Raw genomic sequence first — 24,731 nt, 5'->3', positions numbered from 1 at the left:
ATGAGGATGATGGAGGGGGCGGTAGTGCTTGTGTGTGCGAGGATGAGGATGATGGGGTGGTAGTGCTTGTGTGTGCGAGGATGAGGATGATGAGTGCGGTAGTGCATGTGTGTGCGAGAATGAGGATGATGAGTGCGGTAGTGCTTGTGTGTGCGAGGATGAGGATGATGGGGGCGGTAGTGCTTGTGTGTGTGAGGATGATGATGATGAGTGCGGTAGTGCTTGTGTGTGCGAGGATGAGGATGATGACTGCGGTAGTGCTTGTGTGTGCGAGGATGAGGATGATAAGTGCGGTAGTGCTTGTGTGTGCGAGGATGAGGATGATGAGTGCGGTAGTGCTTGTGTGTGCGAGGATGAGGATGATGGGTGCGGTAGTGCCTGCGTCTCTCTCTCTCTTCTCTCTTCTCTCTCTCTTCTCTCTCTCTCCTCTCTATCTCTTCTCTCTCTCTCTCTCCTCACTCTCTCTCTCTCTCCTCCCTCTCTCTCCTCTCTCTCTCTCTCCTCTCTCAGACCTGGCGATGATCAGCTTATGCGGTCACCTGACGGAATCAGTTGACACTATGAGTCGAGCGGTGAGGCCGGCTTTTTACTGCCCGGCCGGCTAAACTATCAGCTGATGCTGTCGGACAGGAGACTGCACAGAAGTTTGTATTTTTTTTATTTTTTTGCACTGATGCATCAGCTGATTGTATAAAAGCCATTTATACAATCAGCTGCTGTCTCATGTGATTCAGGCCCTTGAACCTGACACATCATCTAATCACTTTGCCTCCCAGCAAACCGATCAGATGATATTGCATCCGGATTGGACGGCGCAGGACTCTTGACCCAGGATTACTGTGGAGGGGGGTTCTTTATTTCAATAAAGATGGAGTCACTAATTGTATTGTGTTTTATTTCTAATAAAAATATTTTTCTGTGTGTTGTGTTTTTTTATCTTTACTAGAAATTCATGGTGGCCATGTCTAATATTGGCGTGACACCATGAATTTCGGGCTTAGGGCCAGTTGATAATATACAGCTAGCCCTAACCCAATTATTACCCAGCGAGCCACACCCGTCACCAGGGCACCTGGAAGAGTTGGATACAGCGCCAGAAGATGGTGGTTCTATGAAAGCGCCATTTTCTGGGGCGGCTGCGGACTGCAATTCGCAACAGGGGTGCCCATAAAGCTTGGGCGCCCTGCGCTGCGGATTCCAATCCCCAGCTGCCTAGTTGTACCTGGCTGGACACAAAATTTGGGCGAAGCCCACATCATTTTTTTTTTAATTATTTCATGAAATTCGTGAAAGAATTAAAAAAAAAAAAAAGGGCTTCCCTATATTTTTGGTTCCCAGCCAGGTACAAATAGGCAGCTGGGGTTTGGGGGCAGCCCGTAGCTGCCTGCTGTACCTGGCTAGCAAACAAAAATATGGCGAAGCCCATGTAATATTTTGGGGGGGCAGAAAACTCCTGCATACAATCCTGGATGGAGTATGCTGAGCCTTGTAGTTCTGCAGCTGCTGTCTGTCTGTATGGAGGATAGGAGACAGCAGCTGCAGAACTACAAGGCTCAGCATCCTCCATCCAGGACTGTATGCTGGTGGGAGAGGCAGAGGGAGCACATCTGCAAGGCTCAGCATACTTCACTAGTGTATGCAGGAGAGCAGACAGCAGCTGCAGAACTACAAGGCTCAGCATGCTGCATCCAGGACTGTATGCTGGAGGGAGAGACGGGGAGCAGAACTACAAGCCTCAGCATGCTCCATTCACTAGTCTATGCAGGAGAGCAGACAGCAGCTGCAGAACTACAAGGCTCAGCATACTCCATCCAGGACTGTATGCAGGAGTTTTTTGCCAACCAAAAAAATGACATGGGCTTCGCCATATTTTTGTATGCTAGCCAGGTACAGCAGGCAGTTACAGCTACCCCCAACCCACAGCTGCCTATTTGTACCCGGCTGGGAACTAAAAATATAGGGAAGCCCTTTTTTTAATTATTTCATGAATTTCATGAAATAATTAAAAAAAAAAAAAAACGACATGGGCTTCGCCCCATTTTTGTGTCCAGCCAGGTACAACTAGGCAGATGGGGATCGGAATCCACAGCACAGGTTGGCCCGAGGTTTTTGGGCCCCTCTGCTGTGAATTGCAGTCCGCAGCCGCCCCAGAAAATGGCGCTTTCATAGAAGCGCCATCATCTGTTGCTGTATCCAACTCTTCCAGCTGCCCTGGTGACGGGTGGCTCGTTGGGTAATAATGGGTTAATACTAACTTTGTTTTACTAGCTAGTATTAAGCCAGAGATTCTTAATGTCAGGCAAGTTTGACCCGGCCATTAAAAATCTCCAATAAAAGGTTAAAAAAAGACACCACACAGAGAAAAAATACTTTAATAGAAATAAATACACAGACACACTTAGAAACTCCATGTTTATTACTCCCTCTCACCCCTCCACGATCCTGGTCTTGTCTTCTTTCTCCTTCAACCCATGCAGCTCTGCTACATCAGACAGCACTGCATGGGAGGAAGACGCTGCTGCTCCCGTGCAGTCTAATCACTCAGTGAGAGTGAGCAGAGGCTGCGGGCTGTAAGCGGTGACGTCACTGCTGCCACATTGTAATAGTAATCTGACAGGCGGGTTACTATAGCAACGGTGATCTCAGATCACCTAATTCCCACTGTCGCTATTCACCGTCTGTGGCATCCAGTCCTTGCATGTGTGCTGACTCTGTAAAGAGCGCCGACATGCAGGTACAGGGAGCCGACCATGTGCCAGAGCAGCTGGCCGGTACACGGAGATACTTAAATCAAATCAATCAATCAAATCAGAGCACCACGTACCGGAGAGATGCACTAACAGGACCTAGCATGATGTCATAGCCATGTGACCAGTCTGTAGCCAATGAGATAATACACACATGACTGGTCACATGCTATGACGACGTTATGGAAGGTCCTATCATCAGTGCTGGTTACTGGGAGGGCACAACGATGATCGGAAGGAAAAGCGGTGGGAGACAGAGTGCAGAACGCGTCGTGGGGACCTGTAAGTATAATGGCAATGTTTATTAACTGTATGTGTACATGTATAATGTGTTTGTATGTGTTTGTGTTTGCCTGCCATTGTTTTCAATGGGGTTCAAAGCTGTTCGTTGAACGTTCGTCGAACGTTCGCCGAACACACCCGCCGTTCGACGACCTGAACCGAACTCGAACACTAGGGGGTGGCTCAACACTAGTAAGGAGGACCAGTAAACCCACATTGTGTTTCTCACCTGACTTATATGTACAGTACTACACTTATAACATTATAGTAAGTTGTACAGTGATAAATAGTACATAATATATAAACATTGAGATTTGTGTAGCGCCCCACGGGGCAGGTGGTTAACCTACTCGTTGCCGGGCCGTCGACTGTCGCGGTCACGGGCGGCCTAGCCCGGCTCCATTGCCCCGAGACGTACAGAAGATGGCTAGGGAAGGATGATGGGGGTAGTAGTAGGATGAATGTCGTGACACCACCTGTGGTACGCGGCCAGGGAATGAGCCACCGCTGCTGTCCTCCAGGGCGGATGGTGGTAGAAGCTAGGGATGGTATCACTCCCCACGGGTGGAGTGGGCCCCGGGGAGGATGATGAGAGGAGTAGTAATGGTGGGCGCCGAGGCACAGGGCGGCGGCGCTGGGAGTCAAGAGACAGAGTATATAGTATAGATGAGCGAACCGGTCGCGGTTTGGCTCGAGGTCGGTTCGCCGAACGGAGGTCCCGTTCGAGTTCGGTTCATCGAACGTTCGACGAACCGAACTCGAACTGCATAGGAAACAATTGCAGGCAATCACAAACACATAAAAACACCTAGAAAACACCCTCAAAGGTGTCCAAAAGGTGACAAACAACTCACAACACAACACAAACACATGGGAAAGTGACAAGGACATATACTCATGCGAAAACAAAAGAGCTGGACAAGGAAAAAGAGGAGGAGACACAGATATAGGCATGGCACGCCCTTCTAAAATCATGTAAAACACCGCAAGGTGACTCCAAGCGGAGTCTTCCTTTTTTCTAAAAATTGGGCCACACACACACCCACCCCTTCAGTGGCAGCACTTGTGCCCCAGTTGTACACTTCACAGCTAGATTTGCATCAAGCACATTCAAAAATACGCCATACTTAACCGTCCCCAGGATGACACCGGGGTAGGTAGCAAAGTCTTTCCTGATCCCAGCTGTATGCATCTTGGATCATTTTTGAAAAACACTGTAAGCAAGGGTTACTCCAAGCGGAGTCTCCCTTTTTTCCAAAAATTGGGCCACACACACACACACCCCTTCAGTGTTTTCAGTTGTGCCCCAGTTGTACACTTCACAGCTAGATTTGCATCAAGCACATTCAAAAATATGCCATTCTTAACCGTCCCCAGGATGACACCGGGGTAGGTAGCAAAGTCTTTGCTGAACCATGACTTGTTCATCTTGGCACCTTTTAAAAAACACAGCAAGCAACAGTTACTCCAAGCAGAGTCTCCCTTTTTTTCCAAAAATTGTGCCCCACACACACCCACCCATTCATTGGCAGCACTTGTGCCCTAGTTGTACACTTCACAGCTAGATTTGCATCAAGCACATTCAAAAATACGCCATTCTTAACCGTCCCCAGGATGACACCGGGGTAGGTAGCAAAGTCTTTCCTGATCCCAGCTCTGTTCATCTTGGCTCCTTTTTAAAAACACTGTAAGCAAGGGTTACTCCAAGCGGAGTCTCCCTTTTTTCCAAAAATTGGGCCACACACACACCCACCCCTTCAGTGTTTTCAGTTGTGCCCCAGTTGTACACTTCACAGCTAGATTTGCATCAAGCACATTCAAAAATACGCCATTCTTAACCGTCCCCAGGATGACACCGGGGTAGGTAGCAAAGTCTTTCCTGATCCCAGCTGTATGCATCTTGGATCATTTTTTAAAAACACTGTAAGCAAGGGTTACTCCAAGCGGAGTCTCCCTTTTTTCCAAAAATTGGGCCACACACACACCCACCCCTTCAGTGTTTTCAGTTGTGCCCCAGTTGTACACTTCACAGCTAGATTTGCATCAAGCACATTCAAAAATATGCCATTCTTAACCGTCCCCAGGATGACACCGGGGTAGGTAGCAAAGTCTTTGCTGAACCATGACTTGTTCATCTTGGCTCCTTTTAAAAAACACAGCAAGCAACGGTTACTCCAAGCAGAGTCTCCCTTTTTTTCCAAAAATTGTGCCCCACACACACCCACCCATTCAGTGGCAGCACTTGTGCCCTAGTTGTACACTTCACAGCTAGATTTGCATCAAGCACATTCAAAAATACACCATTGTTAACCATCCCCAGGATGACACCGGGGTAGGTAGCAAAGTCTTTCCTGATCCCAGCTCTGTTCATCTTGGCTCCTTTTTAAAAACACTGTAAGCAAGGGTTACTCCAAGAGGAGTCTCCCTTTTTTCCAAAAATTCGGCCACACACACACCCACCCCTTCAGTGTTTTCAGTTGTGCCCCAGTTGTACACTTCACAGCTAGATTTGCATCAAGCACATTCAAAAATACGCCATTCTTAACCGTCCCCAGGATGACACCGGGGTAGGTAGCAAAGTCTTTCCTGATCCCAGCTGTATGCATCTTGGATCATTTTTTAAAAACACTGTAAGCAAGGGTTACTCCAAGCGGAGTCTCCCTTTTTTCCAAAAATTGGGCCACACACACACCCACCCCTTCAGTGTTTTCAGTTGTGCCCCAGTTGTACACTTCACAGCTAGATTTGCATCAAGCACATTCAAAAATACGCCATTCTTAACCGTCCCCAGGATTACACCGGGGTAGGTAGCAAAGTCTTTGCTGATCCCAGCTCTGTTCATCTTGGATCATTTTTTAAAACAATGTAAGCAAGGATTACTCCAAGCGGAGTGTCCCTTTTTTCCAAAAATTGTGCCCCACACACACCCACCCATTCAGTGGCAGCACTTGTGCCCTAGTTGTACACTTCACAGCTAGATTTGCATCAAGCACATTCAAAAATACGCCATTCTTAACCGTCCCCAGGATGACACCGGGGTAGGTAGCAAAGTCTTTCCTGATCCCAGCTCTGTTCATCTTGGCTCCTTTTTAAAAACACTGAAAGCAAGGATTACTCCAAGCGGAGTCTCCCTTTTTTCCAAAAATTGCGCCACACACACACCCACCCCTTCAGTGTTTTCAGTTGTGCCCCAGTTGTACACTTCACAGCTAGATTTGCATCAAGCACATTCAAAAATATGCCATTCTTAACCGTCCCCAGGATGACACCGGGGTAGGTAGCAAAGTCTTTGTTGAATCATGACTTGTTCATCTTGGCTCCTTTTAAAAAACACAGGAAGCAACGGTTACTCCAAGCAGAGTCTCCCTTTTTTTCCAAAAATTGTGCCCCACACACACCCACCCATTCAGTGGCAGCACTTGTGCCCTAGTTGTACACTTCACAGCTAGATTTGCATCAAGCACATTCAAAAATACGCCATTCTTAACCGTCCCCAGGATGACACCGGGGTAGGTAGCAAAGTCTTTGCTGATCCCAGCTTTGTTCATCTTGGATCATTTTTAAAAACACTGTAAGTAAGGGTTATTCCAAGCGGAGTCTCCCTTTTTTCCAAAAATTGTGCCCCACAGACACCCCATCAGTGGCAGCACTTGTGCCCTAGTTGCAAACAGGATGTTTTGATTTGCATCAAGCACATTCCAAATCCACAAGCAATTACTCTCCCCAGGATGACACAAGGGTAGTAAATTCCTTGTGGATCCATGACTTGTTCATTTTGATGAACGTTAGTCTGTCCACATTGTCACTGGACAGACGCGTGCGCTTATCTGTCAGCACACACCCAGCAGCACTGAAGACACGTTCAGAGACAACGCTGGCAGCTGGACACGACAAAATCTCCAAGGCGTAACTGGAGAGCTCTGGCCATTTTTCAAGATTTGAAGCCCAAAATGAGCAAGGCTCCATTTGCAAAGTCATGCAATCGATGTTCATTTGGAGATACTCCTGTATCATCCTCTCCAGCCGTTGACTATGTGTCAGACTTGTTGTCTCTGGTGGCCTTGCAAAGGAGGGTCTAAAAAAATTATGAAAAGATTCAATAAAATTGCTGTTACCAGCACCAGATACGGTGCTACTGGTACGGGTAGACTGTTGGAGATGACGAGACCGTCCCATGTTTGTCAAGTTACAACTGGGAGATTCACTCCCTGCACCTGCACGGTTGTTTGGTGGAAAAGCTGAGCTAAGATCGAGTAACAGCTTCTGCTGATACTCCTGCATACGTGCGTCCCTTTCTATGGCTGGAATTATTTCACAAAATTTGGACTTGTACCAGGGATCTAATAGTGTGGCAAGCCAGTAGTCATCATCACTTCTAATTTTGACAATACGAAGGTCATGTTGGAGGTAGTGCAACAAGAAGGCACTCATGTGTCTTGCGCAGCCATGCGGACCAAGTCCACGCTGTGTTTGTGGCATAGAGGTGCTAACCGTTCTTTCTTCCTCTGACATCTCCCCCCAACCTCTTTCAACTGAAATTTGACCAAGGTCTCCCTCATCCGCTGAGTCTTCCATGTCCATGGACAGTTCGTCCTCCATTTCTTCATGTTCTCCTGCACCTTCCTCAACATTTCGCCTGCTACCGTGCGCCCTTGTTCATCCCTGTCCCCCATGGTCCCATGCCTGCCGCGTTGGTGATGATAAACGTCTGGACCTTGGTGATGTTGTTGTCCCTTGCGCATATGAATCCTCCTGTAGTTCCTCCCCTTCCTGTTGTCCCACACCCTGACTCCGAATAGTGTTTAGCGTGTGCTCCAGCATGTAAATGACTGGAATTGTCATGCTGATAATGGCATTGTCAGCGCTAAACATATTCGTCGCCATGTCGAAACTGTGCAGAAGGGTGCTTGATCTGAGACCACTCCATCAGGGTGATCTGCCCCACCTCTGCATCTCGTTGGCCCAGGCTATACGTCATGACGTATTGCACCAGGGCTCGGCGGTGTTGCCACAGTCGCTGTAACATGTGGAGAGTAGAATTCCAGCATGTCGCCATATCGCATTTCAGGCGATGAACCGGCAGGCCGAAAGACTTCTGGAGCGATGCAAGTCGCTCAGCTGCGGCGGTTGAACGGCGGAAGTGAGCAGACAGTTTTCGTGCCCTGGTCAGAAGGCCATCTAGGCCGGGATAGTGTGTTAAAAATTGCTGGACAACAAGATTCAACACGTGAGCCATACAAGGCACGTGTGTCACCTTGCCCAGGCGAAGGGCCGCACCCCGGTTTGCAGCATTGTCGCACACGGCCTTACCAGGCTGCAGGTTGAGTGGAGACAACCATTTATTAAACTCGGACCGCAGAGCTGACCACAACTCCTCAGCTGTGTGACTCCTATTCCCAAGACATGTCAAGCTAAAGACCGCCTGATGCCTTTGCGCTCTGCTGCCAGCATAGTAATGAGGGGTGCGTGATTCCTTCTGCGCAGTGAGAACGCTGGTGGCCTGACCAGGCAGGCTTGGGGCGGCGGTGGATGACACAGACGAGGTGGAGGAGGCAGAAGCAGTGGCGGAACTTGGACAGACAGAGGATTGACACACAAGTCGTGGGGACGGCAAGACTTGAGTAGCAGACCCTTCACCATCTATCACCATAGTTACCCAGTGCCCAGTCAGCGACATGTAACGTCCCTGTCCATGCTTACTGGTCCAAGTATCGGTGGTGAAATGCACCCGTTCACACACAGAGTTTCTCAAGGAAGCGGTGATGTTGTGTGCGACATGCTGGTGTAGCGCGGGCACACCTTTCTTAGAAAAGTAGTGGCGACTGGGCATCTGGTACTGGGGCACAGCGACAGACATAAGGTCTCTAAAATCCTGTGTGTCCACCAGGCGGAAAGGCAGCATTTCGGTAGCCAAGAGCTTACAGAGGGATAAAGTCAACCTCTTAGCTTTGTCATGGGTCGCAGGAAATGGCCTTTTATTTGTCCACATCTGAGGGACAGAGATCTGGCTGCTGTGTGTAGACGGTGTTGAGTAGGGTGTCCCTGGAAAAATGCAGGTTTGTGAGGAAAGTGCAGGCGTAGACATGATGTTGCCTTCATCCAACGTTGGTGCTATCGATGTCTGAGAGAGCTGTACACACGCACTTGTTTCCCCTTCCAAACCAACTGACGACCTACCAAGCAAACTGCCTGTTGCGGTTACAGTGGTGGAAGTTGTGCGTGGAAAACCAGGTGTGACAGCTGTCCCCACAGTCCTAGAAGATGAAGAGCGCGCGGATGCACTGGAAGGGGCAGGCCGTGGATGGTTCGCTCCGCTAGGCCGCATTGCAGCACGGTGAGCTTCCCACTGGGACCTATGATATTTATTCATGTGACGATTCATGGAAGAAGTTGTCAAACTGCTGAGGTTTTGACCTCTACTAACAGAATCACGACAAATTTTACACATCACATAATTTGGGCGATCTTTTTCTATGTCAAAAAAGGACCAGGCTAGGCAAGGCTTAGAGGGCATGCGACCTGCTGAGCCCCCCCCGACTAGTGCTCAGAGGCAGAGTGGTGGCTGATGATGCAGTTGTAGACGTGCTACCAGTGCTCCGACTGTGTCCAGGAAGGCGCAAGGTAACTTCGTCGTTGGTTGCATCCTCCTCCACCGCCTCTGTTGACCTCCTCGAGTGCCTCACTGTGGGTTGACAGTAGGTGGGATCTAGAACTTCATCATCAATTGTTGTGTTTGCACTCCCCTCACCCTCAGACCGAGCCTCTTCTTGCCCTGACCGAATATTTAAGTTGTCATCCCAATCTGGTATCTGCGTCTCATCGTCATCAGTATGTTCCTCATTGTCTATAACCACAGGTGTTACAGTTTGTGACAAAGGGTCAACATTATGCTCAGAAACTTGGTCCTCACGGCCTGAATCAGAGTCACAAAGGTTCTGGGCATCACTGCAGACCATTTCCTGGTCTGTACTCACTGTAGCTTGGGAGTAGACCTCTGATTCCCAGGCTATAGTGTGACTGAACAGCTCTGCAGACTCAGCCATCTCAGTTCCACCATACTGTGCAGGGCTGATGGAGACTTCAGAGTTAGGAGAAAGCAAGTGTGATTGGGATGACAACTCAGAGGACTGGTGTTTTTTGGATGCGGTACTTGAGGTGGCTGAGAGGGCACTTGTTGGACCACTTGAGATCCATTCAAGCATTTTCCTTTTTTGGCCATCATCTACCTTTGTTCCTGTTGTTTGTGCCCGTAAAAAAGGGAGCACATTGGATTGTCCACGGTAAGTAGTAGACATCTTACTTTTGCTGGTAGATGGTCTATCTTCAGCAGATGTTAATGGAGCTTTGCCACCTTCCCCACGGACAAACCCTTTTTTTCCTTTTCCACCACGCCTCTTCCCCTTTCCACCAGCATCTGTCATTTTGCCACTCATGTTGATTGCGACAAGATTGTGCACTGAAAATGTGGTAGTAAAAATTGAGAGGTGGTGTAGATTGCAGCGGTGGTCTAGCTTTATTAACAGCAGAATAATAAAGAATAAATATCCCTGACAATGCAACTACAGCCCTTAAACTAGCAGCATAAATTGCTAGTATAATGGCTTAGTAACAATGAGTTTGAGTGTGCAATGCAGGCAGACGTGCTGCAAATATCTTTGCACTAGTGGGACTATACAGAAGTCCACTAGCCATGTTTAGGATGCCACTAAGTTCACTCAGTGTCTGCTAGTATAATGGCTTAGTTATAATGAGTTTCAGTGTGCAATGCAGGCAGACGTGCTGCAAATATCTTTGCACTAGTGGGACTATACAGAAGTCCAATAGCCACGTTTAGGATGCCACTAAGTTCACTCAGTGTTTGCTAGTATAATGGCTTAGTTATAATGAGTTTGAGTGTGCAATGCAGGCAGACATGCTGCAAATATCTTTGCACTAGTGGGACTATACAGAAGTCCAATAGCCACGTTTAGGATGCCACTAAGTTCACTCAGTGTTTGCTAGTATAATGGCTTAGTTATAATGAGTTTGAGTGTGCAATGCAGGCAGACGTGCTGCAAATATCTTTGCACTAGTGGGACTATACAGAAGTCCAATAGCCACGTTTAGGATGCCACTAGGTTCACTCAGTGTTTGCTAGTATAATGGCTTAGTTACAATGAGTTTGAGTGTGCAATGCAGGCAGACGTGCTGCAAATATCTTTGCACTAGTGGGACTATACAGAAGTCCAACAGCCACGTTTAGGATGCCACTAAGTTCACTCAGTGTTTGCTAGTATAATGGCTTAGTAACAATGAGTTTGAGTGTGCAATGCAGGCAGATGTGCTGCAAATATCTTTGCACTAGTGGGACTATACAGAAGTCCAATAGCCACGTTTAGGATGCCACTAAGTTCACTCAGTGTTTGCTAGTATAATGGCTTAGTTATAATGAGTTTGAGTGTGCAATGCAGGCAGACGTGCTGCAAATATCTTTGCACTAGTGGGACTATACAGAAGTCCAATAGCCACGTTTAGGATGCCACTAGGTTCACTCAGTGTTTGCTAGTATAATGGCTTAGTTACAATGAGTTTCAGTGTGCAATGCAGGCAGACGTGCTGCAAATATCTTTGCACTAGTGGGACTAAACAGAAGTCCAATAGCCACGTTTAGGATGCCACTAGGTTCACTCAGTGTTTGCTAGTATAATGGCTTAGTTACAATGAGTTGGAGTGTGCAATGCAGACAGACGTGCTGCAAATATCTTTGCACTACTGGGACAATACAAAAGGCCAACAGCCACGTTTAGGATGCCACTAAGTTCACCCAGTGTTTGCTACTATAATGGCTTAGTAACAATGAGTTTGAGTGTGCAATGCAGGCAGACGTGCTGCAAATATCTTTGCACTAGTGGGACTATACAGAAGTCCAATAGCCACGTTTAGGATGCCACTAAGTTCACTCAGTGTTTGCTAGTATAATGGCTTAGTTATAATGAGTTTGAGTGTGCAATGCAGGCAGATGTGCTGCAAATATCTTTGCACTAGTGGGACTATACAGAAGTCCAATAGCCACGTTTAGGATGCCACTAAGTTCACTCAGTGTTTGCTAGTATAATGGCTTAGTTATAATGAGTTTGAGTGTTCAATGCAGGCAGACGTGCTGCAAATATCTTTGCACTACTGGGACTATACAGAAGTCCAATAGCCACGTTTGGGATGCCACTAAGTTCACTCAGTGTTTGCTAGTATAATGGCTTAGTAACAATGAGTTGGAGTGTGCAAAGGGCAGGAGGGTACAGTGCCAGGGTTGTGGGTCTCTGGGTAGAGGAAAGGAAGCCTGCCTTTCTATCCCTCCTAATGGGGAAATGCAGCGAGGAAATCCCTGACCTTAGCTACACAGACGCTGTCATCTTGTGTAGCTGTTAAACTCTGTTTTCACGGACCTGTCACCTATGGCTCTGACCCTAACGGTATGAGCCCTTAAAAGGACTGATAGAAAGTGCTATCCCTAAGCTGTACAGCGCTGTGTATGGAGCGTATTACAGCAGTATCGGCGATAGGAGCTGCGCCAGTGATGTCTGACACCAAGGACGCAGAAGGCAGATAATGGCGTGCTGGAGGAAAATGTCCGGTTTTATAATGCAGGGACATGTGACATGGACATCCTGTCACACATGCCGTTGCTTCTCTGGCTAAAAGTCCACTTAGCTGTGTGTGTGTCTGGGCTTGGCTGACATGCTGGCCCGCCCCACTACACGCGCGCGCTTAGGGCAGGAAGACAAGGAAAAAAAAAAGAAAAATTGTCGATCGCCATTATCCATACAGCAGTGATCTGAATGCGCTGTTCCCGCACACTATACACTGAAATTTCATAATAGTGTGAGTCACAGAGTGACTTACACTATTACAGCGGAAAGCCAGCTAGGAATTAGCTGGTTTTTTTGCTGCTAGATCCGTTCTCAAACGTAACTAGAACTATCGAGCTTTTAGCAAAAAGCTCGAGTTCTAGTTTGATCTAGAACAGCCCCCAAAATCACCCGAACCGCGAACTGGAGAAACACGAACCACGAACCGCGCTCAACTCTAGTATATAGCTGCGGTTCCAGGTTGTTGACTCATTCTTTGTGCTGTGCTGCTCACCCGGGTAATACCAGTCACTTGCTATGATGGGCTCTGTCAAACCCGATTCCTTTTAGAGATCAGTCCGGTGTGGTTTTTGGTGGGTTCCCTTCTTGTAGCGCCTGTACTGTGGATCACCTGGCTTGAAGCTACAAGGGGACCCTGGGTTTCACGAGTAGAAATCTTGTCCCTATATGCAGGTGCCGCGGTTTCGCTGTGGGGTCTGAAGTCATCCAAGGCCCTGGATCCTATATGGCACTTCGCTCTAGGGCACTGTGTGGCCAGGGAAGCTTGAAACTTTCCCCGTCCAGGCAGATTCTGGAAAACCAACATGGCGTATGATCTTCCCTAGGGTTCTGCCACCCTGTGTGGCGCTGGTTCCGAGGGGAGCAGACTCCCTCTCCCCACGGCAACCATGTTAACTTCTCCTCCTTCCCACCGGAGCACTTGTGAGATGTGACTGCTCTGTTCCTCTCCTGCTGGAGAACTCTCTAACTGTTGTGGGGGTTCCTGACTCCCCCTGCTAGCTGCACCTACCCCCTCATAGGTCCTAAGCTAGTGGGACTGGGGCCCCTGTGTGAGCGCATCCTGTAAATGCCACTCTGTAGGCAACCCCTTTATTACCCTACCCTAGCCCAGTCCCCAGTGGGAACAGGGGCAACCTGGTGTGTATTTGAATGTGTAAGTGGTGACACCAGGACTAACCTTCTCAGGATCAAGGTTTAGCATTACACCCAAAATTGTGTGCAATACTCTGTGGCGACTGAAGCCTCAGGGGCGCCACACTCCCCCAATGCAAATGGTGGCACTCCCAGGCCACAACCATTTAAAATTGGTACACCGCAATAATTTTGTATGCATTAAACAAATAACATTCTTCCCTTTATGGAAGGCACCATTATTAAAGGTTACTAACAAGGCAAATCTGTATCAGTATCAAAAGCATTGTCAAAATATTTCAGGTAAAAGCAATATCAAAACAGTGTCAAAACATTACCAAGTACTGGTTATAGCAGCATGCATTGTCATAAACCATTGGCAATATAAAACTAGTGCAAGTATCAGGCATTTTAAACATTCCTGGCATCAATATAAAACTTTTAATGTAAAACACAATAAAGAATGGCAACTGCTGGAGTCCGTTTGTGCCACTGGTCAGTGCACCGCTCCCGGTCAACAAACTTTCCTTTTTAAGTGCAAAATGTTCAAGTCACCCTAATTCTGGTAGAGTGCACAACAGGTGCAACTATTTACAATGAGTTCCGACCACTGTCAATCCTGTGGCCCGGTTGTTCATATTAAACGCAAAAATTAACCGCGGAAAAATCAACCAGACATTAAATTACAAGATTGGTGCTGAGGGTCTACTCCTTACCCACCTGTGGCAAGAGGTCCACTCCCAAGGTTAGGTGCTGATGTTCCTGGTACCCGGTTGCTTTGAAGGTTGAGAGGTAGTGGGGACTAGCACTGGACGCTCCGCTGCTTGGGAGACCGGCTTTGCAGCTACCTCCTCTTGTGGACACAGTTCCACGTCCAGCGCGTACCAGCTCCACTCTCCCTTGTGCTGAGTATACGTCACTAGGTCTCCGGCAAACAAGTCTTGTCCAGGGTGGCCCCTATGGAGGCAGGAGGCCACATCACAGCGGGAAACAAACACTTCCTCTGAGAGTCCCTTCTCCGCGATGAAGCCCCACCCCCACTGTAGATCAAACCGGGAGACCACTCCGTTCCATATTGGGCCGCGGACCAACGGGTGACTCTTCCGGAGCCGTTGCTTAGCAGCAAGGTTCCGGGTTTCCGTGGCTGCTAGCCGCTCCTGGCGTACCCTCTCCTTTTCGGCCAGCTGGGAGAGGGTGGCCTGGCAAATGGCCTAGTCTCTGTCCTCTTTCCGGGGACAGAGATTCTAGCTCAGCGTAGCGATCCCCCCACGTCATACCCGGGGAATCGCCACCCCAAGCTCCCAGTTCGGGCTCCGGGTCAAAGTTGATTAGATTACCTTCGGTGCAGGCATGAGGAAAGGTGTACAACATATCTCACTCTGCTGATCCAGAGGAAGAAGAACTTTTTTTTCTCTACAAGTGGATAAATTCTTCCCTACTTCAAATGCGTCAATCAGAATAAATCTCAAAGATCAACAACACATTTCTATCAATCTGGTCCATTCTTAGGCGGGCTTTGCACACTACGACATCGCAGGTGCGGGTGGGGTCAAATCGAAAGTGACGCACATCCGGCGTCGCAGTCGATATCGTAGTGTGTAAATCCTTTTTGATACGATTAACGAGAGCAAAAGCGTCTTTATCGTATCATCGGTGTAGGGTCCGACATTTCCATAATTTGCCAGCAGTGACAGGTACGATGTTGTTCCTCGTTCCTGCGGCAGCACACATCGCTGTGTGAGAAGCCGCAGGAGCGAGGAACATCTCCTACCTGCGTCACTGCGTCTAACGCCGGCTCTGTGGAGGGGAGGGAGGTGGGCGGGATGTTTACGTCCCGCTCATCTCCGCCCCTCCGCTTCTATTGGCTACCTGCTGTGTGACGTCGCTATGACGCCACATGACCCGCCCCCTTAATAAGGAGGCGGGTCGCTGGCCAGAGCGACGTCGCAGGGCAGGTAAGTGCATGTGAAGCTGCCGTAGCGATAATGTTCGCTACGACAGCAATCACAAGATATCGCTGCTGCGACGGGGGCGGGGACTATCGCGCTCGACATCGCAGCATCGGCTTGCGATGTCGCAGCGTGCAAAGTACCCCTTAGGGTTAGAATATCATTACACTCAGGATAGGCATCAAGACCACTTTTGAACTTTTTCAATTAATTAACCTGGACAGCCTCCCAAGAATTTCATAGTCTTAAGGGGGCTTTACACGCTACGATATCGTTAATGTTTTATCGTCGGGGTCATGTTGTTAGTGACGCACACCTGGCATCATTAACGATATCGCAGCGTGTGACACTTACCAGCGACCTTAAGCGACCTCAAAAATGGTGACAATCGTTCTCCATAGAGAGGTCGTCCCAAAACCAAAAATCGGTAATGGTTGATTATCGATGTTGTCCGTTGCTCCTGCGGCAGCACACATCGCTGTGTGTGACACCGCAGGAGCGAGGAACGTCCCCTTACCTGCCGCCGGCCGCAATGCGGAAGGAAGGAGGTGGGCGGGATGTTGCGTCCCGCTCATCTACGCCCCTCCGCTTTGATTGGCTGGCCACTTAGTGACGTCGCGGTGACGTCGCTGTGATGCCGAACGTCCCTCCCCTTTGAGGGAGGGATTGTTCGGCAGTCACAGCGCCGCCGCCGACCAGGTAAGTGCGTGTGACGCTGCCGTAGCAATAATGTTCGCTGTGGCAGCGATCACACGAAATCGCATGCACGATGGGGGCGGGTGCTTTTGCGTACGATATCACTAGCAATTGCTAGCAATATCGTAGCGTGTAAAGCCCGCTTTACTGCTCTAACAGTAAAGAATCCTGACTCTATGTTAGGCCCGTTTCACACGTCAGTGAAAAACACTGACATTTTTCACTGGCGTGTAAAACACGCACATGTCCCTCCGTGGGTTGTCTAAGTGCAATCCGAGCTCCGTTCTCAGTGGCCCGTGATTGCACTTAGAGATTAACTCACCTGTGCGCGCTCCCGCTCTCCATGGTGCTGAACGCTCCCGCGGTGCAGCATCCGGCCGGCGCTGACCCCCGCAGCAGCTGCTTCCGGGTCGGCTGTGTCGTGCATCATGAATATGCGCGACAGTAATGAGCCAGCTCAGAAGCAGCAAGCTGCACGGGCTGCAGAGGACATCGCTGGAGCCGGGTGAGTAAAAATGATTTTTATTTTAAAAGGACGTTTTTTTCTGGCACGTGTTTCAAGGACCACACCACTGCGTGGTCCGTGGGACATCAGTGATGCCAGAAAAAAATGGACATGTCTCCGTGCGGCAATCACGGACACGCGTGACCGCTGCACGGAGACATGGTCAGTGAAAAATCACTGACGTGTGAGCAGACCCAGTCATTATAATGGGTCTGCGTATGTCAGTGATTCTGGTACGTTTAAAAAAAAGCACAAACGTACCAGAATCACTGACGTGTGAAACAGGCCTAAAGGCTGCTTTACACCAGACAATCTATCGTGCGATAGATTGTCGGGGTCACGGTTTTTGTGACGCACATCCGGCATCCTAGCGACGCAGTATCGCTCACAAATCGTGAGTCGTGTACTGCTCGCTAGGTTCCATAATATCGTTTAATTTAGTTGTTCATCGTTTCCGGGGTAGCACACGTCGCTCCGTGTGACACCACGGGAACGATGAACAGCAGCTCACCTGTGTCATGCGGCCGCCGCCGGCTATGTGAAGGAAGGAGGTGGGCGGGATGTTTACGTCCTGCTCATCTCCGCCCCTCCGCTTCCATTGGCCGGCGGCCGTGTGACGTCGCTGTGACGCCGAACGTCCCTCCCACTCCAGGAAGTGGACGTTCGCCGCCCACAGCGAGGTCGCACGAGAGGTAAGTACGTGTGACGGGGGTTACTGACTTTGTGCGACACGGGCAGCGATTTTCCCGTGACGCAAAAAGGACGGGGGCGGGTACGATCGATTGTGAAATCGCACAATCGATCGTACCATGTAAAGCAGCCTTTAGTTGTAGAAGCTCTTCACCCAGATGTAGAAGTTTCCTCTTTTTATAATTATAACCTTGTAGCATGCCTTAGCTCATATTTGGATCACTTTCTCATCTTGTTCTGATAATGACTGATAACAGTGAGTAGAACGACTCTTGGAAGAGTGATTAGATTTAATTCATAAATAAATGTTTTATGGTGACATCTGTTTATGGCGTGAAGATGTAGAGAGGTGTACTGATATATACAGCGATGTGCTGTGCACTAATCCAAATCCTATCAATTAAGTTATCAGATTGAATTTAATAGGGATTAAAAAGAATTAGAAAAAGACGTTCCCCGGGATAAATGGTGAACTGTTCAGCCTGGGTCTGGAGATCACAGATCCTCAATGGCTCCTCAGTATTATTTACTAAAAGATAAATAACTCCTGTATTAGAAAGTATAGTGGTTTCTTTTGGCATTAGTCTTACTAATTATATGATCTATTTAAAGAAAAGAGAAGGTTAATGAAGATCTACTATTAGTATGATTTAACTCTGTAATATCGTATATATCAAAACCCTACTCTGGAAAATAGATTTTCACTGCATGAGAATAGTTTAACTTTTTATGTATGTCCATACAGCAGGGTATAACATGAATAAAATAGGACAGGTTCAAAGAAGAAGTGCTGAAGAAATGGTTGAAGGTGGTAAGAATAAGGTTATGTGCACATGTGGCTTTTTTTGTGTTTTTTCATGTTTTTCCTTGCAGATTTTAATCAAATTAAAACAAGAAAAAAAGCATCCCAACAAACTCTATGAGAATAGTGACTTGCTGTGCACACTCTGCTTCTTTGTTCTTGCAGATTTTGTTGCTGAAAAAAAGAAGCAGCATGTCAATTGTTTCTGTGTTTATTTCCTGCATTTCTATTATCCCCTGCAATGCTTTATTACTACAGTAGATTATAGTGCATCACTTCGCCTCACACACCATGCATACAGCTCAGTAACCCAGGGTCATCATGGTGATGAGCCAGTGTAACTATGGCAGCAGTCGTGTCCCTGTGATCACATTACAGGGACCCGATCGCCAGGGAGAGGTAAACGATTCCTCTCCCTGCCTCCTGAATGCTATGATCACACTGATCGCAGCAATCAGGGGGTTAAACAGCCGGGAGCAGCACAAGCGCCACTCTGTGCAGTGAGAGCCAGGTCCCAGCTGAAATCAGCCAGAGACCCATCGGTGATTGTGGGGGTATAGTTACTGAACCCCTACGATCACCATGACCATAAAAAGCAGACATGGGCAGGGGTTACAGCGGCCTCACCGCAGGAGCCATGGTAACGACACAGACATGGCCAAGGATTTACTAGTATGTTTTTAGTCATGAAGGGGTTAAAATAGAGTGGCAGGTCAGATTTCAGACCACAGTTCCAATCATTCTCTTTGGGGCTACAGAAAAAGCCAAGCCTTGCACTCGGCAGCCACTGAGTGAATTAATACATCAGTTGTCGAGTCAAACATGCCACTCTATTCCAATGGGCAAGTGACATACAACCAATGGCAGCAGGCCATGTGACCGTTATGGGGCCCAACAGTCGGGGGACTTGGTGCCTGAATAAAGATACAGTGCAAAGCAATGATTAAAAAGGAAGCTGTCCCATCATCATTCTCCTGCTGCGTCTGATACCTAATGTGTCAGCGCAGCGGATGAGATGACATCACTCCATCACACCCACTGTGTCGAGCAGTGAAGAGCTTCAGAATGCTCCTTGCTAAGACCGGAGTAGCGGTGGAAAGAGGAGAGGTGAATATTTTTTTTATTTTTTAAATTGTGACGGGGTCCTTCTTCCATATCACACAATCAACAGAGTGAGAGATGGCTGTACAATCCAAAGAGCATTTATTCCAAGCAAATCAAATTGGTCCATAACATAATCCACAAAACAGAGGGTAAAATTAGTCCAGTAACACAAATATAGTCCGGTAAGCGATAAATGTCCAGGTCTCTTTGAGAAGCCAGTTTCTCCCAGAGGATTAATCCTTCTCTCTTCAAGTTCTCAAACACACTGACTGAATCTCCCAGATAATCAAAGAGGTTGGGTGGATCCCAGGCCCCTTCCCCCAAACTTAGGAACAGGAACACTACAGGGGGTGATTACCTACAGACAATACAATGTACACACAAGCAGTAAAAATAATGGACAATGAACCAAGCTTAAAATACAAATCTACAAAACATGATACATCTCCCACCATATCCCACCATCACAACCTCTCCCTCCTTCTGAATAAGTGAGTATGACATGAGGTCTACACAGACCTCTGGCCATCTCACTTAAGTCCATGTTGCTCAGCTGTGGATAGTCTATGGTTCTTCTTGCCGGGACAGTCCATCAGCATTCTGGTGCTGGCTTCCATGCTTGTATTGGATGGAGAAGCTGTAGATAGTCCCTTGTACAGCTGTAGGGTTGGAAGGACAAGCTTCCCTTTTTGTCCTCCTTCACTCAAACTGTGTTTCCTGCACCCACAAATTGACATTGTAGATCTCCCACATCATTTCCTAGGAGAATATCTGCAGGCAGGCCGCTCATCACCCCAACCACACATTGCTTAACCCCAAAGCCAAAGTCCAGATCTACAGTTGCCTTTGGGATATTCCTACTTTGTCCTCCAGCCAATTCAATCACAATCCCTGGTCCATGATGTATCACCTATCGCCGAACCACTTGGGGATTAGCTATTGTGAGAAATGCCCCGGAGTCACAAAATCCAATGACTCTCTGTCCATCCAGCACAACCTCCTGTAAGTGCTTACTTTGATGGTAAGAGGAAATCGGGGCTGTGGCTCGCACCCGATAAACCCCTAGTGGACGACCATGAGTGTCTGAATCATTAGGCAAGTTAACTTGAAGGGGTGAGAACGCTTCCCGAATTGTTTTCGGCTGTAGTGAATGAACAGGTTGATTTGGTGCAAGGTCATTCCTCAATCGACCAACAGGGCAAGTGTTTTGCAAGTGCCCAGGCTATCCACATCGATAACATCTCCTCTAAGTTGTACTCCTTCCAGTGTCCATTCTGGAGAAGGCAGTAGAACCTTGTGACAAAGGCCGGAGACCATACACTCCAACAGGGGCATCTTTGGTGCAGGGGTCAGTGGTACACTCCGGTGGAGGTGGTAGTAACTCTTCCTCAGGAGGAATGGACTGCACAAAATGCATCGGACAAGATGTAGGTGCATGGGGGGCCCTCCGGATCCTTGCGGGACAACTGGATTGCAGGAGCCCAGGTTGCCCGCACCCATAACATCTCCTCTCTGTGATTCACCCAGGGCGTTGTCGGAACTGTTGGGGCCCAGAATTGTAAGACGTAGATGTCATCGGCCTGCAGCTGGGTGGAGGGGCAGATCTAACTGGGGAGAGCCAAGGCGCATGAGGATCAGAATGTGGCTTATTGTCCATAAGACTCCTCCATTGCGGTCGTATAGTAAGGGCCTCATCAGCCACGGCTGCAGCTCTATCCAAGGTGCATGGCATGTGCTCCATCACGGCACACTGCTGCTCAAAGTCCTTGAAGAACCCTTCCATATCTCCGGAAGCTTCATCAAATGGCTTTAAGTCTGCCCAGGTGATCTGTACAGGATCCAAGATCACTGGGTTTACACTCCAACTCACATTACTCCCTCTGTCGGACTCCATTGCTTCTTGTCTACTCTGTGCTCGGCGAGTAGCCTGCTCCTTATATTCCTGAGATACACCGGGGCCAAGAGCTGCCTTCTCTTCTTCGAACCACACCACCCACTGGCTTTTTGGGGCAGGGATCCCTATCCCCAGTGTTTGTCCATCAGACATCTGGGAGGAGGCTTGCACCCACCAGAAGATCAATTAAGGCTTCTTTACTCAGTCCCTGGTAGCTCAGGCCCAGATCTCTGGCTCTCTCCTTTAGGCTGGATGCAGTCCAGTTTCTGTTCTCACTCTGTGGGTTGATCTCCATTGGGCTGGGCTCTGTTAGTCCCACCACTGCCTCCAGTTGTGACGGAGTCCTTCTCCCATATCACACAATCACCCTTGCGGGACTGTGCAATGTGCACAGTGTGACCGCTGGTGACGTGTTGGACATGCGCGTGATTATGGGCGGCGCTGTGACTTTCATCAGCAAGTACCCGCCCATAATCTCGTGGTCGTGCTTTCACCGCCGCCTCCACCGTTCTGCGCATGCGCTGGCCGGCTTACCTCACGTCACCTCTTTGAAATTTGCGCGATGGGGGACGGCCTAAAGCGACAGGGAGGCAGACTAACGGACCCCCGTGTACCATTATCAAGATCTGAATACAAAAAGGTACCACTTTACAAAGTCTTTATTTTGGTCAGAAAGGGGGCACATAAACAACAGGAACATTGCTAGAATGCAGCCCAGGAGCTGCAGAGGGGGAATCTTTTAGGTTTAGTGCAAAATTTCTGATGACAGGTTCCCTTTAACAAGTTGTGTCCAATAGATAAGTGCAATAACAGCGTGCTGAAATTTTTTTTCTTAGTCCAATTTGAGCTGCAGAAAAACTTACAGATCTGCTCGACCTCATTGACTAACATTGGTCCCAGCTCAATGTGATATTTTTTATCCCATTACTCTCGTCCATTTTATACGCCAGTGTGAGAGAACCCTTAGGTTAAGTTCCTACGATGAGTTTTTGATGTTTCATATATTCATTTGTGCAAAAAACACAACATCTAAGGCTATGTGTGCACGTGTGCGCTCTGCACTGCACCTAAAAGGTGCGCTTCAGAGCGCAGCTGAAAAGCTCCGTTCTGAAGCGCATGGTTCCGGCGAGAACGTGCGCTCTGCCTGCAGCTCCTGCCATAGACAGAGCAGGGGCTGCCGACAAAGCGCACGGAAGAAGTGACATGTCACATCTTAGAATGCAGCGATTCGGGCAGCAGCCGAATCGCTGCGTTCTAATATGCCACGTGCGCACGGCCCCTGCACAATCTCCATAGATTGTGCAGGGGACGCAGGACGCATGCAGTTACGCTGCGCTACAAAGCGCAGCGTAACTGCATGAATTACGCACACGTGCGCACATAGCCTTACAGTTCCAGCAAATGAGATGAGATTTATAGAAATGTACAAATTATAAAGAATTACAGTAATTTTCTCTTTATAAGACGCACTTTTCCTCCCAAAAATTTGAGAGGAAAATGGGGGGTGCGTCTTATAAAGTGAATATAGCGGTACCTGGGGGTCCTGTCTGTGCGGTGATCGGGCGGCCGGGTGCCTATGGTTGCGTGCAAGTGGCCGGGTACCTGTGCTTGAGTGCGGTGGCAGCCGGGTACCCGTGGCTGCGTGCGGGCGGAAGTCGGGTGCTTTGTGCGGGCTGCGGCCGGCGGCCGGGTGCTGTGTGCGGGCAGCGGCCGGGAGCTGTGTGCAGGCGGCGGCCGGGCGCTGTGTGCGGGCGGCGGCCGGGTGCTGTGTGCGGGCAGTGGCCGGCGGCCGGGTGCTGTGTGCGGGCGGCGGCCGGGTGCTGTGTGCGGGCGGTGGCCGGATGCTGTGTGCGGGCGGCGGGTGGGTGCTGTGTGCGGGCAGCGGCTGGGTGCTGTGTGCGGGCAGTGCGGGCGGCACCAGATGGCTGCCGCCCGCACGCAAGCACAGGTACCCGGCCGCTTGCATGCAGGGTGGGCAACCTGCTGGCTGCCACTCTATGCGTGCGGGGCGGGTGGCTGTGCAGCAAGTTACCCAGTTTGTCCGCGGTCCCAGTTTCAAATGATGGCAGCGGGCGCGTGCGCAGATGGAGCTCTTGAATGAGAGCTCCATCTGCGCAGGCACCATTATTTGAACCGGGACCGCGGACACTGGGACACTCACTGCACCGGCCTGCTGCATGACTCACCCGCCGTCGCCGACGCTGCTGCTGCCGCCACTACCATGGGCCCCGCGGCTCCTGCCACCACGGGTCCCTCGGCTCCTGCCACCCCGGACACCACCTGCCACCACGGATCCCACTGCCACTGACCCGCCGTGCCTGCCAGCACAACCTCTGCCTCCTGTGACCGCGCTTCACCACCACTGCTGCCCCCCTCCGGTAAGAGAACACCGGATTATAAGACGGACCCCATTTTTCTTTTTTTTTTTTACCTTTTTTCATGTCTAAGTTTGGGGTGCGTCTTATAATCCGGTGCATCTTATAAAGCGAAAAATACGGTACATTAACTGTGGAAAATCACATGTAAAAAACAATTTAATCTGCACAGGACTGTATTAAAAAAGTTTTGTCAAAGTCAAATACCAGGAAGTCTCATAAGCAAAGCAGCTTTATTAAAGACACGACACTATAAAAGAGACAACAAAAAACAGTCAAAAACACATAACATCGCATGTAAGAAAAATGCAATGAATAAACCCAAGTATTTATTCATGGTCTAAGGAGAGTTCTATGTCCGAAACGCGTCGGTATTTGCTATTATGCAATACTTTTAATGTACCTGGAACATTTTAATCTGTACTAATAAAGTGGTGAAGTTTTACATCCAAACAGCTATATGCTTTTGTTTGCTTTGTCTACAATGAACCAAGTCCCTGATTATACATAGTGGTGCCGTGCGTATGTTGTCATTCATTCTACAGACTGATAAAAGCCACACAAACTTATGTATATTATAGTTCTGCAGGGCTAGTGTGTGCCAGTCGGAGAAATGACACAAAGGCTGGAACATTCTCCATTCAATGCCATTTTGTGTAATGTAAGTGAGACAAAGCAATAGTCAGAATTGTTACCATGAGACAACTGTACTAAAGTGAACTCATCAGACACGCAGATGTATTGTATCAATATCAAAGCTTGTGTCCTGTGCGGTGCCAGCAACAAATCCATAGAATTGTGTAAGCTCTGAATGAGGACGTCTCATGGTCACTCATCCTGTGGATTATCTGTCCTAAACTCATTATTGTATCATAAAATACTAAAAATGTATTCCATTCTTAAAGCTAACACATAATGGACCTCTGATGG

Source organism: Anomaloglossus baeobatrachus, chromosome 2, assembly GCF_048569485.1.
Source record: "Anomaloglossus baeobatrachus isolate aAnoBae1 chromosome 2, aAnoBae1.hap1, whole genome shotgun sequence".
NCBI lineage: Eukaryota > Metazoa > Chordata > Amphibia > Anura > Aromobatidae > Anomaloglossus > Anomaloglossus baeobatrachus.
Note: the sequence above shows the minus strand (reverse complement) of the source record.